This window comes from Podarcis erhardii (genome assembly GCF_964252035.2).
Source record: "Podarcis erhardii genome assembly, chromosome: 1".
In the NCBI taxonomy this organism is placed as follows: domain Eukaryota; kingdom Metazoa; phylum Chordata; class Lepidosauria; order Squamata; family Lacertidae; genus Podarcis; species Podarcis erhardii.
In genome coordinates, this window is record NC_138497.1 from 96,889,975 (window position 1) to 96,903,311 (window position 13,337).

At 38.6% G+C, this 13,337-nt stretch overlaps 1 protein-coding gene across 3 annotated transcripts in view; it reads right to left on the reverse strand.

Moving 5' to 3' along the window:
• The window catches only part of DPP10 (dipeptidyl peptidase like 10), a 586,236-nt gene that overhangs the window by 170,395 nt on the left and 402,504 nt on the right, over positions 1-13,337 (reverse strand). The gene's annotated exons all lie outside the window — the stretch shown is intronic.

Below are 13,337 nucleotides of genomic sequence, written 5' to 3' on the forward strand. Positions count from 1 at the left end.
CTCACCACAACACGTGCTCTCCATGAGGGAGGACACGATCTCTAGAAATAAGAGAAGATTCCTCTGTAAGGTAGGAAATAAGCCCACCCTATTGCACTGGTAAAAAAAAAAAAAATCCTGTGGTGAGAATTTTAAAAATATTTTAACTTTTATATAATTTCAAGTATAATTTTTCATTGTGCCCCCCCCACAATTGTATTATGCTGTTCCATCACTGCTAGTTCTTAGGCAGCAGGCTAAGACACTTATATCTACAGTACTCAGGCCATTGATGGTTAGGTTAGCTTCTACTGTGGTAGTTATTTCAGTGGGGTGAGGTAGAACTTGTCCTTTTTATTGTGTTGTTTGATTAGTATTTTAGATATTTTGTATTGTACAGTTTTCTTAATTGGTTTTCTTTAATTGGTTTTATCCATTTCAATTTTATTTTGTTAAGTCAGTTTGAGACTTTTTATATCAAATAGTATTGTGGGGGGAATTAATGGAGAACAAACCAAGGAAAGATGAGACTGCCAGGACTTCCATTTTGTAATTGTGATTTTTGTAAATGGATTCTGTATTTTTCTGAGCACTCAGTTCTACATTGGTTTAAAGGGTGATGTCCATAAGGATCAGTCAACAATAACTAAAATTTTGGGAATCACTTTTCGTTTTATAGAATTTATGAACTCCTTTAATTAAATATCCCCAAATGGTATATATTAATAATAAAATAATACAATCTTTAGTCCATAGACAATTAAAATTCCATACATTATAGTATACATTAGCATTATGCAACTGCAAGAGAGAGTTCTGAGGTTGGGAGAGCAGCCCAGTTTTAAAAAGCGTGTTCTCCTTCATGGAGAGCACGTGTTGCGGTGGGGGCCGCCAGGACATTCCAAAGTTGTGGGGCGGGCTAATTGATCGTTGGCCACTGATGCGATTGGGGCTTCCCTTGTTGTTGGGAAGAAGTTAATGTTGCCATTTATTGATTGACAGCCAGAAATAGTAAAACTCTTTGCAAGAGGCTAGGGCTTCCTCTTTTCGCCCGTGCATTGGATTGCACGTCCCTCCCTCCCTAGAATAGGGTTGTTCGCTTTGACCTTGCTATGCCTGTCATGGGGTCGTCTGCTTTGGAGCGGGAGCCTGGTAGGAATTTTGTCCATCTGGCTGATTGGCTGGGGCCATTTGGTTTTTGCCTACTGCATAGCAAATCGTCACAACTTGTAAGGTTCGGGGTTAGGCATTGGTTTATGGTTTGGTTGGTTGAGGGGCATGGATTGGCTGTGCCTGCCCCTCTAATGCTGCTGCTGCAAGGGATTCCGTTAAAGGAATTGGGAGCTAACTATTGCTTGTCCACTCTGTCAAGGGGGCTCGGGCCATAGCAATGAGCTCCTGGTTGCATTTGGGTGAGGGCAGGTTCCCTGCTCCGCGTAACCCCCAAGTGTATTCCCCCATTCTGACTTTCGCATCGTGCGGAATGTCAGTCTGTCCCCCATGGTGGGGGCAGATAGTCGCAACCAATGTCTACGCAACCACTCACAAATTTGTATTTTAATAAAGTTGTGGCCAAAATTATGCCAAAAATCTTAAACAAAATTTTCTGTGTGATGTGTGAGTTATTGGGGTGGACCTGGGGACCTCGACACGCAACTGAAAAACGTTAGAAATTGAAAGTTTTCTCATAACGAGCCATCAAGAACAAAACACTGAGACCAAACACTTTGGATAGAAATAAAAGCCCAATCAGTGTGAAACACCAATAGTCCAACTCAGTCCAAAACCTGATTTTTTTTTCTTGATTTCAATGTTTAGCAATTTTATTGTAACAAAGTTCCCAGAATTTAATTATCCCACTAGAGAGAATATGAGTTTGTGTAGCCCCATTAATGGATGTAAATCAATCTACATTTACTTATTTGGCAAAGAGAGACATGGCTGCTATAGTCATTACTAGTTGGCAAATATATCCCTCGAATTGCCTGGAAACTTTGTCAGACTGAGATAAACAAAAACATACCAGTTGCCAGTGGTTCAATTTAATGTTACTCGGTATGTGCACCACGTCCAACTTTTGCAGCAGTAAATTAAAAATGTAATTGAGTCAGACGATCAAAAACATAATCAACCAAACCTCATAGTACTTATTTTGTTCTTGTAGCACATATTCCTAACCAAGGGTTAAATTGCATCTGTGTACCCAAGACCCAAGTGTGGGGTGTAATGCCTAAGCAGCATTTCCTGCAGGCAATTTGTCTAAGCGGAGTGTCCAGAAAAAAATTATTGCAAGGCAGTGATAGAAGCTCTCTATCAAATATCAGGCAGAACTGGCTATGAGACAAGCACATTTGTAATTTGCAGAAATATATCCTCAAACTCTAGGGATTCATCCATCCATCCAGACATATGCTTTTAATATCCGCAATTCTCCCGCTTCCTGCCCCCTAAGATTGTGATAGCAGCTTCTGTACTATAGTTTAAGTACCATTATGACGGTAAAGGTAAAGGACCCCTGGATGGGTGAGTCCAGTCGGACTTGACTATGGGGTGCGGCACTCATCTCACGTCAGGCCAAGGGAGCCAGTGTTTGTCTGCTGACAACTTTCCAGGTCATGTGGCTAGCATGACTAAACCGCTTCTGGCACAATGGGACACTGTGACAAGTACCAGAGTGCATGGAAATGCTGTTTACCTTCCTGCTGCAGCAGTACCTATTTATCTACTTGTGCTGTTATGCTTTTGAAATGCTAGGTTGGCAGCAGCTGGGACAAAGCAACGGGAGCTCACCCCATCACATGGACTCGAACTGCCAGCCTTCCAATTGGCAAGCCCAAGAGGCTCAGCGGTTTAGACCACAGTGCCATCCACTCCCTTCTGTTATGTATCAGCAATGGTAAGAGAATGGTGCAGTAAGGACTGAAGTGGTCACCACACAACTATAAAAACTTCCCCAACCAATTCAGTGATTTCCCCATCTTTTCCATATATGTCTATAGCTGAAGATGTTTTTAAACAGAAATTTATGACGTAATATGGGGGTTATTCAAAATTACATTAACAGAGGATCAAAGCCTGTGGCCTTGTGAAAGACATCAAGGACATTTGTTGCAAAAATCAGGACTGCCAATACAAACTAGAGTCTATGTCAGCCAACTGCTCTCTGAATCCATTTCAGATGGAATAATACCACCCTCCTCATTTGAAAAAGTGAACATTATTTAATCTAGAAGATTGCCACTCACCTGAAAAGAATAATGTTGTTGCCAGTTGGACAGACAAGCAGCAAACTATGCTTGTTATGCCCTCATTCTGTACATCTGCTATTTCCTCATACTGGTACAATGATTGGCCAGATTTGTGAATGGAAGAGTGCAGCTGTTATAATAGGATACGGTTTCCCCATGTCAGATGGAGATCAAAGGAATGCTAAAGCAACCATGCACACATTTGCATGGAAGCATTGTCATTCACCCTAACCAATCCCAGAAGAGTTCCACCAGCAGTCCATCTACATTCCATACTTGGATTATCTTATTACCACACGAGGACTCATTTCAGTAATGAAAACCAGCCTATGGAGTTTGCTGAAACTACATACATCTCAGATACACTGCACTGAAGAAAATGACTTTTGAGCCAATGCCAATTCCACTCAGGAACCTTATAAATTTGAAAACTTTGGGGATCAATCCCTTACTTTGTAAGAGTTGTGGGTAAAAAGACATACCAAAGAAATTCACCCGTAATAATCTGGCATATCCAGCATGGGTCTTACTGTACTCTTGGACTACACCAAAAGCTCCCTGTTAATAAAATGTCCTCACAGCTCATTCCCTCCCAGTTACAATATACACAACTGAATGATTTTAGCACTTTGGACAGGGTGATGATGAGTGAAGATCGATTATTATTTTTCATTTCATTTCTATACCGCCTTATATTTTAAAGAAAAAATATCAAAGTGGTTTACAACACATTAAAATATTGAATAAAATAATCTTGAATAAAATAAAATAAATTCAAGCTTCAAGGAAAATATTTCAGATCCTTCTCTAAGTAAACTGTCACTTTCCCCATATTTATTTACCTACTTAATTTAATTGCTTGGCTTGTATTGTTGCGTGTCCATAAAGAAAAAATTAACACCTATCCCAATGAGAAATTTATAGAAGAAATTATTGACTATTTTGTTTAAGACCCTCAGAGACTCGAGTTTTTGTTTAAAGAGTGTTTGACTTTGTATTATATTTTCCTTTATGGATAGACAAGCGTTAACAAAAGAAATTCTGTCTGGTTTCAGAACTTATGTCTGACATTCACCACAACCAAGGCAAATTCTAGGTGTAGTGAAATTCAGCCTTAGGGTTTTAAAATTTGGTTTGGAGTAGTATAGTTCAATGGGCAAACTAAAGCTGAGTTTTTCTAGTGCCTGTTATTGTTAAACAGACAAATGAAGCAATTTGTTACAAGTTAGTTCTGAAATATATAATCTCTAACTCTAATTGGATGCTTTTGCCACAGTGCTTGTCAAGTTTGATCTTCTGCTGTACCAGTATTATTGTCAGCGTCCCATACTGCTTTCAAACTCATATTAGAAGCCATAACACATATTAGGAGGTCCCTGTAAATAATAGAAACAGAACCTTCTAGAGTACCTACAGAGGCTTACAGAAACTTTAATTAAAAGTTAAGGATCTCAACTGGCTGTTAAGTCCTGAGGAGAAGTTTAGTGAAAGTGGGGGGGTTTTTGTAATAGCTGGAAACAGTTTTTCTCTCCACCAATTGAACTCTATTCAAAGATACATTATTATTAAACAAATTATGTAACCTATATAGGCCTTTGGATTTTTTCCATTGTTCATATTGAGCGTATTTGATAGAGTATTGGGGTGGAATTCAGTATTGAGTTCTTACATTCATTCTGTCTCTGCAAGAATTGCAGCTTACCAACTGGAATAATCCCCTTCTCTGGCTCTTGTGTACTGTTTTGGGGTTCTCCCCAAAAGGACAGAGCCCTGTCTTCTGCCTGCACCTCAAAGCAGAGCTGGTACATCACATGAGGCTGGGCTTCATTGGCAGTAGCCTCCTTGCCCACTCTTCAGCAGCTGCCCAAGGAAGGAAACCGACAGCAGCTGTAGTAGGTTAGGTATACCTAATTTGCCTTCACTATGATGTGTGTGCATTGTTCTTCCCATTAGTAATGTGACTATTGTTTTTACCATTGACTTTATTCCTTTAGTAGTTCAATAAAAAAATTAAGGTTCTGGAACAGGTATAGAAATTTAGGCACAACGTTCACTTTTACTGCTCATATCTGCTCAAACCAAGTCCATTTGCGCGCTTTGCATCTTTTAAATTGAATCAAATCTTTGGGGAGAAGAATACCAAGGTATTTAATGCAGCTATCAACATTCCTTTAATCAAACAATTATCATGGAAGTTGACATGCAGCTGGTTCCTGGAACATTTTTTTCAAAGCTTTCTCAGACAGTGCAGTGCAGTGCAGGTGCCATGCTCTGAAGGTGTTCCTAGTAGCTTTACACTGATAAATAAGGAGACAAGCAAGCAACCTTCAGACAACCTCATAAGTAGGATCCATAATATGTTTCTTAAAAATTTCTGTGTGATTTGTTTAGCTTTTTCGCTTTAAAAATTCACACAGAACCAGGATAGGATAAGAGAGGTCAGTTTTTTGGCATATTCAGAAACAAGATATAAAAGATTTGGACCTGGTTGTTAATCGCTAAACAGAGGATCATGGTTTTGCTTTGTTGCAAGGGCTCATGGAAACTTTCCAGGATTAGACGTATATATTCTTCAATTTTCACAACCAATGTCTATGTTTTCCTTCATGCCACAGCAATTGGCAGGTTATGATCTTATTTATGAATGCTCTGGCTGCTTGGCTGACTAGATAAATGTACTCTGACTGCCTACTAGATCCGTGTGTTTTCATCTCTTATCCCTGGGCTTTGTCTTCTATGCATCCTGTTATCCTTCCTCATTCCCATTGTAAAGTGAACACTCAAGCTCTCCATCCATCTTGGCCTGAAGCTTGTGCACCTGGCCCTGTGGCTGCCTGCCCTACATTTCTATCTGCAGTCCAACTTTTTGGTTTCCCATCCTCAGGTCCTGCTGCAGTCTGCTTACTGACTACACCACAGCCAAAATCATTTCTCACAGATCTGCTGCATCCTCTAAAAGCTCTCTTTCGCTCTCTTTGCCTGCCAATATATCATCCTTCCTGTTGCTTTTCTCATCCTCTACATACTGTCACAAAGAGCTCTACAGGATCAGCCTTCTGATGCCACATTAATCATTTTTAGCTCCATGACTTCTTCCATGCTTCTCACTGTGCTTTCTTTCTTTTTCTTTTTTTAATAATATTTATTCAAAGTTTAAAAATTACAGAAAGCAAGAAAAAAGGAAAAAAAGAAAAATACAAAATACAAAAAAAATACACCAGCAACAAAAAAGAAAATACACTCACTTGAAAAAAAGAAAATAAAACCAGATTAAACCTTTACCTGACTTTCTTCCTTTACTTACTTCCTTGACTTCCCCACACCTCCCATTTTTGTATTCTAGTTCAAATCGTTATTTCTGCAAATCCTTCCAACCTTATTTTCATTTAAGTAATTTAATTTATTTTAGAAAACCACTTTTACTTTATCGAATCTTAACTCTCATCCAAATCTATATATCAATACTGTTCTTTCAACAATTGCGTCCTTAATGTTTATCAGGAAACATTTTACTTTTCCTGTAAACCTTCCACCCTGTATGCTGGGACTCTTAGAAATATGCACCTGTATTCAGACTATACTTAGTTTATTTTAGAGCTGCTTGCTCGTAACTAGCCAAATGCAGATTAGCATGCTTCTTTGTGAATCTTCCTTACTCCTGTCTGTTTTCTAGGCTACTTGGCTAATTTTGAATTTTGGGAGAATGGTGTGGGCACCAGTCACAAAATGGTTGCCATGGGTGTGTGGCACAACACAAAATTAGAGACAGTACAGTCATAGTGAAGCTTTTTCCAGAATTGTATTTCTGCACTGGAAAAGCTTTGATTTGTTGAACATTTGCCTGCCATACAGCTGTTAAAGGGACAATAAATTACAATGTTAACCCTAAATCAAAGCCCATTTGCCTGGATGCAAGCTCCATTAAACACAGTAAGACTTACATCTGAGCAAGTGATAGTGATTATGATTCTTTTTCTGGCCCTGACTTTCTTGTTGCTGCCTTACCTGCTGGTTCTGGACTTCTTAATTCTGAAAGAGATCTGGCTTTAATTCTGAATATATATAGCCATAGCCATGAGGAATAAGACAAAGTATCTGGAAATTCCGGGAGTGGGGTGGAGCCATTCTTCTCATACATTCTAGTGCTGGCATCCCCAAACTTGGCCCTCCAGATGTTTTGGGACTACAGTTCCCATCATCCCTGACCACTGGTCCTGTTAGCTAGGGATGATGGGAGTTGTAGTCCCAAAACATCTGGTGGGCCGAGTTTGGCCATGCCTGCTCTAGTGGGACTAAATTCATTTCCGCAGAGCAGACTTTGGTAAATAAAATTTTGAATACTTGCTGTGCAGCAAGATGCACCCATGGGCTAAAGATATTTATAACAAGCAAAAGTTATAATGATGGGAAATAGTGAGTAGAATGTGACAAGAAGGGGAAAACAACATATTTCTTTTCCTTTTCCTCTCTTCCTATACATCCCAAGGACATTCCAATGCAGTTGTTTGCACGCAAGACAATTCTGTTAATAGTCAAGTAGGGACGGGAAAGCATCTCCCCATTGCCTCCAAATCATTAATATTTTGCAAGCATTCCCTTCAAATATGCACAGAACCTCAAGGGCTTTGCAAGCACTTAAAATAAATGCTTGCAAAAAAACCCAACAACACACCAGTGGCTCTCTTCATTTTGCAAGTCGAGGGAAACCGTGGGAATAATACAACTTTACCTTTGTTAGAAAGGTGGGAGATAACCACTTGCAGAGGAAACACACCTTACTGGCTGCACTTGGTGAAATTGTTGCCAGGGGTGGTATGCCCACCCACTGAAGAGGACCCTTGGAGCAGGACAACCTCCTTTGCAAAGTAGTTTTTCGCCCATAGCAGAAAATTTTCACAGTTTAGCCCTTCAATGCATTTCTCTGTGTACATGTTGCTTAGAAGTGTTGCACCTGAGAAAAATGCTACCGCATGTGTGTGGCAGAGAGATCATCCTGAAAAAAGACTCAGGGTTGTCGGTGGGTGGGTGCCTCCCAGCAAGTTTCGCATCATAAAATCATCTGGGACAAGTCAGACCTTTACAGGCTGATACCCTGTTCCCCCTTCATGATTATTATTGTTATTAATCTTTCTTTCTTTCTCTTATAACTTGCAGACATCTGAGTAGAACTGAGGAAGGGAGATCTGTCTGAGATGGGCTGTGTTAAACTGAATTCTGCTTACAACACTTGAGCATTTTCTCTTCAGATTGCAGCCCCATCCCTACAAAGTAGCCACCTGCAAAGTAGGCAATAGTATATGCTGTTAGAAGAAATAATTATGATAATTATGATATTAAATCAGAAACAGGAAACTGGGTAGCTGCTATAATTGAATTCAGCCCCCCCTCTTTTTTTTTTAGTTTCCCATTCTGCAAAAATATCAACATAGCAGTGTAAGTCCACAAAAGTGTCCCTTTCATTATTAAAAAAATAAAACTTTCATACACTAAGTATTAAGTATCACGCATTTAAAAGATGCAGGTGCCTTCACTTTAGTCTTTTCAGTGTCTGCTTAAAACATTAATGAGAGGTTTAAACAAATCTAGTGCATGTTTACTCAGAAGTGTGCATAATGGGATTTGCTTTCTAGTATGTGTTTGGTATAGCAGTTGCCAACATAGTTCTGCATGTTTACTCAGACTTAATTCCTATAGCAGAGCTTTCCAAAAGTGTGTGTGTCGTGCCACGTTAGTGTGTCAGCTGCAGCGAGTAGGTGTGTTACACGAAAACTCCTTGCGCTCCTCTTGGGGCTAGAAAGGGGTTAGTTTATCCAGCTCCGTCAGCAAATCTGCAATTGCACAACATGGCTGTCCCCACTCTCATCCCCCTGTGCAACCCCCTGAAATTTGGTTTATGGTGGTGGGGGATCAGGAGGGACCCCCTGAACAAAGTATGAAGGGAGAAGGTGGATCATTCTATGTGAAAAGCTGCAGTGCTTACACAGAACAACTGGAAGAGTATGGCACTGATTTCCAGTGTATTTAGAACTACAGCAAAGCACTCTGTTGTGTTCTCAGATGAGAATCAAGCTGAATTTACCCCATAATTGCAATATATGAGGTCCATTTCTTGTTATGCCTCTTGTCCTCTGCTTCCCTGCCCAATCAGCTTTGTTGTGCATAGGGAACTTCCTGGTGACTTGTTCACTGAGCCTTCATCCTGGTTTGTTTACAGGGAGATTAGTCAGTATTGGAATGAATGCTGATTAAATAGCCAATTTGTTTGCCTGTGGCCTTATCTGATCAATTAACTATCTTATGAAAACCTTCACATACAGTACATATTCCTGGCCAAAAGAACAGCTTCTGAGTACAAGAAGCATTCAGGCCACAATCCTAACTCAATTTACTTGAGAGAAAGCCCAATTTAATTAAGTTGGGCTTACTTTTGAGTAGACATGGTTAGGCTAGAACTGTGGGTGGCTAAAGATACTATAATAATAGAACCTGAAGTTTGGCCAGTTTCCTTTGTAGGCATAGGAGACTAATGTGTATAGAGATTACTAGTTAAAATGACTTTCAAATAGTGCAGCATTTGTGTATGTTTCAGGGGGGAAACCTTACCAAAAATATGCCTGTAGAAAATAAATATGACAGTGTTTCAACAAGTATAGCCAATGATGAATTTTCATGGCTTAAACAATTATTAAAGTAAAAATTTATATTAAGAAGTTAGAGTCGCTATTCTTGTAATATAGTGATTTCCAAAGATCTGATACTTTCAAATTAATTAGAGGAGCCCTAAGATGGATCATGCACTGAACCAACACTTGAATGAATTATGGGGTCCCAAGATCCAGAACTTTTCCCAAGAATACTACCCCATGTCCATGCCAATTTAACTGTACCTTACAAAGATTTTTGCAACTGAATTCTCATGCATTCCTTTAATAGCCTTGCCTTTTTGTAATTCCAAACCATCTGATAACCATTTTAATACCTCATAATTCAATGCAGCAGTGTAGTTTAAGCAAATTAAGGCCATTTCCTCCCATTTCTACTTCTGTGGCATAGCCTATACTTCTCTTTCAATGTGCCCTTAATCTTAACACATTTTGTATCACTCACTGGCAGCGTTTTAAATTTTCACTTTTTAAAAATTAAATGTTAAAAATCAATACTACTAAAAGTAGATGCACTCTCATTTAACATCTTCAAAAGCCTGACAGACATCTAGACCTCTTTTCAGAATCATATTAGAGAACAGTGGCTGATCTGATAGAATTTAATTATAGCATAAAAGACATAGGCCACAATCCAGAGAGCCCATTTACATGCTCTCAAGGGATTGTTCATGCAGAGCCAGGCTTTCTATAGCTCTCTTTTGGTGCATTAGGCATCAACACCTGTAACCAACTTGTGGGGAGTGGGAAAGGGAAGCTCTTTCAAAAATCTGCTATAAAATTTGTGTAAAAATTAAGAACATACCATTTTGTGTAAGAGGTTCTAGCATGCTACGATAATTGTGACTGAGATACAGTGAAAATACAAGTGTTACAAACTCAGTGAAATGATATTGCAAAGAATGAATGCTGCCGCTGTCTTAAATAGAATTGTGAAATATAATGCACTCATTAGTATATGAGGCTCTCACTGAGAAACACTTTGCTGAATTTATCAGTATGAGAACTTATTTCATGTCAGTGTCATGATCACTTGATGATATGCCACAAGGTAGTGACTGAATTGATATTATACTTTATTTTTGAATAAGAATTAAGTGTTATTGCCATAACTATTTAAATGTGCAGAAAAAATATGAACATCAAAATCTGAATTTACAAAATATTATCTCTGTCGTATACCAATTATTGCACTTTTCTTGTCAACCCTTCATCCAGTTCTCATAAACAAGTGCCGTAAGACGATTTCCAACATGCCTGACTAAATCAGGGTTTACTCCAGCATATGGTATTTATAGCCTAGAAAGAACTGTTTACGAAACAAGGCTCACATTATTATTTAATCTTACTAACCAGAATAATATCCAAAAGACAAATACAAGGCCCACATACTAGTATGTTAGATTTCTGTTCTAATATCTAATAGATACAATATCATCACACACATACAACCCTTCTCATCCCTACAGCACTGATGCAGAGAAACCAATATCCATGTACAATTCTCCAAAGCACTTCCATCTACTGACTACAGTGTGTGAATTATAGCATGTATGAGTTTGGTTTAGGAAAAATGCTCAAAGGTGTGTGTGGTGCATTTGAGTTCTTTGCTTTAGAACTGAAGCTCAGATTATTCATACGTAAGCCAGTCCACTTAGACCAGTTTTACTTAGTTTAATACTAATGTTTGCTGTCTCCAAAGGGACTTTCATCCTTATAACAATATTAATTTCAGCCTTATAGTTCTGCTGTGCACACATAAAACAACTTTACAACATTATTGAAATCCTGACGTGTCAATGAATTACAACATACATTGGTGTTTCAGAATGGCTTCTTTATCATACCTTTCTTTTTCTGCCTGAAGAATGTTAGCTTGCATAAGTAATTCTGAACACATGTACCTCAGACTACAGCTTTGGCAATATATTGGCCCTAACTTTAACCCATGCTCCCATTCCCTCTTGAAAACCATTCTCAGTTCCTGCTTCATTTGAATATTTCCCAAGGAGCTGCGGCTCCTATCTTTCAGTTTTGCAACTATTGGGTACAACCCAATTTCATTTACAGAAATCAATAGTATTAGAAAAAGAGGTTTCCAATATTTTGCATAAATCTCAGCCATTGTTATGGATACAACATGTGCAAAATCTGCACATCAATCTACAAAACACGTAGTTCTACTTTTTATTGCTAACATAAAAGCAAAGGCCATTCTGTATCTATTGGTGGAGCGAGCATAGGCATAGTGTTGATACATAATCTAGTATTAGTTCCCAACCCTAATATGTCACAAAGATAAATTCTGAAAATATATTTTTTCAGGGGGAGCATTAACAAACAACAAGAAAACAACTACAAAATCAATTACAAAAATCCTCAAAGTTTAACTACTCAAATCTGTCTACTCCATATTTCAAGGTCTCCACTGTATTAACAGCATTCCCTGTCATCTAAACACTGTTGCTGTTTTTTAAACTATCAACAAAAAATACTGCCTACAAACTTAATGAGCACTACAGACAGTTATTCATAAGATCCTAAGAAAGACAACATAGTAAAAGTGCCAACCTTTTTGTCTATCAAATGAGAAACAGCCTAGGTAGCCGGCCCTGGAGAACAGTTTAAGCAGCAACACCTGGAACCACTCAATACTACATCTCCCATAGAATTTGGCAGTTCACCACTGAGTCAAAATAGATGCAGTAAAAAGATGAGAGGAGGAAAGAAAGGAGGAAGGTGAGAAACCAGGAAAATATAATAGTAGTCTAGGGATAGAAGAAGCAAGTGGGTAAGACAGGAGGAAGCAGTAGTATATACAGTGGCTGGGGGAACCCAGCCAGATGGGTGGGGTATAAATAATAAATTAGTAGTAGTAGTAATAGTTGTATATACGGCCTAATGCATGAATATTGTGAGATAAGGGCTATATAATGGTAACAGTGACCTCATCTGACAAATCTCAAGTCTTCTGGCATCATTAGGACATCTCGGTAGAATCTACACACATAAAAATGCTGTGAAAATGTGTTGGGGTTTTTTAAAAAAAGTTTTGAAAAAAGATAATTGAATTTGCCATAGCTCGCTGTTGCCATCTCGTGTCAATTTGTATATTGCACTTTACAACACACTGGCTATCAAAGTTTACCCACCAGATCCAATTATCAATCACTGCTGTAGGTTGTGATTGATGGATTCAGAGAAGAAAGCAGTGGCATAGGTTAAAGTTATGTGATTTTACAGTTGTGTGTTTTGCTGTACTGATTTTTAACATTATTTCAATACCCAGAGGCAAAAGAAGACGCCTTTAATAGTTGTTAAGAAAGGGCAACTTCAACAGATACAGTTATCATGCAAGCATATCAGTTTGTGATAATTTTTTATTAGACAATTATATGTTTCTTTCAGCCTCCTCTTCTCTGCACTACCTGTGCCTAATCTTCCTTAT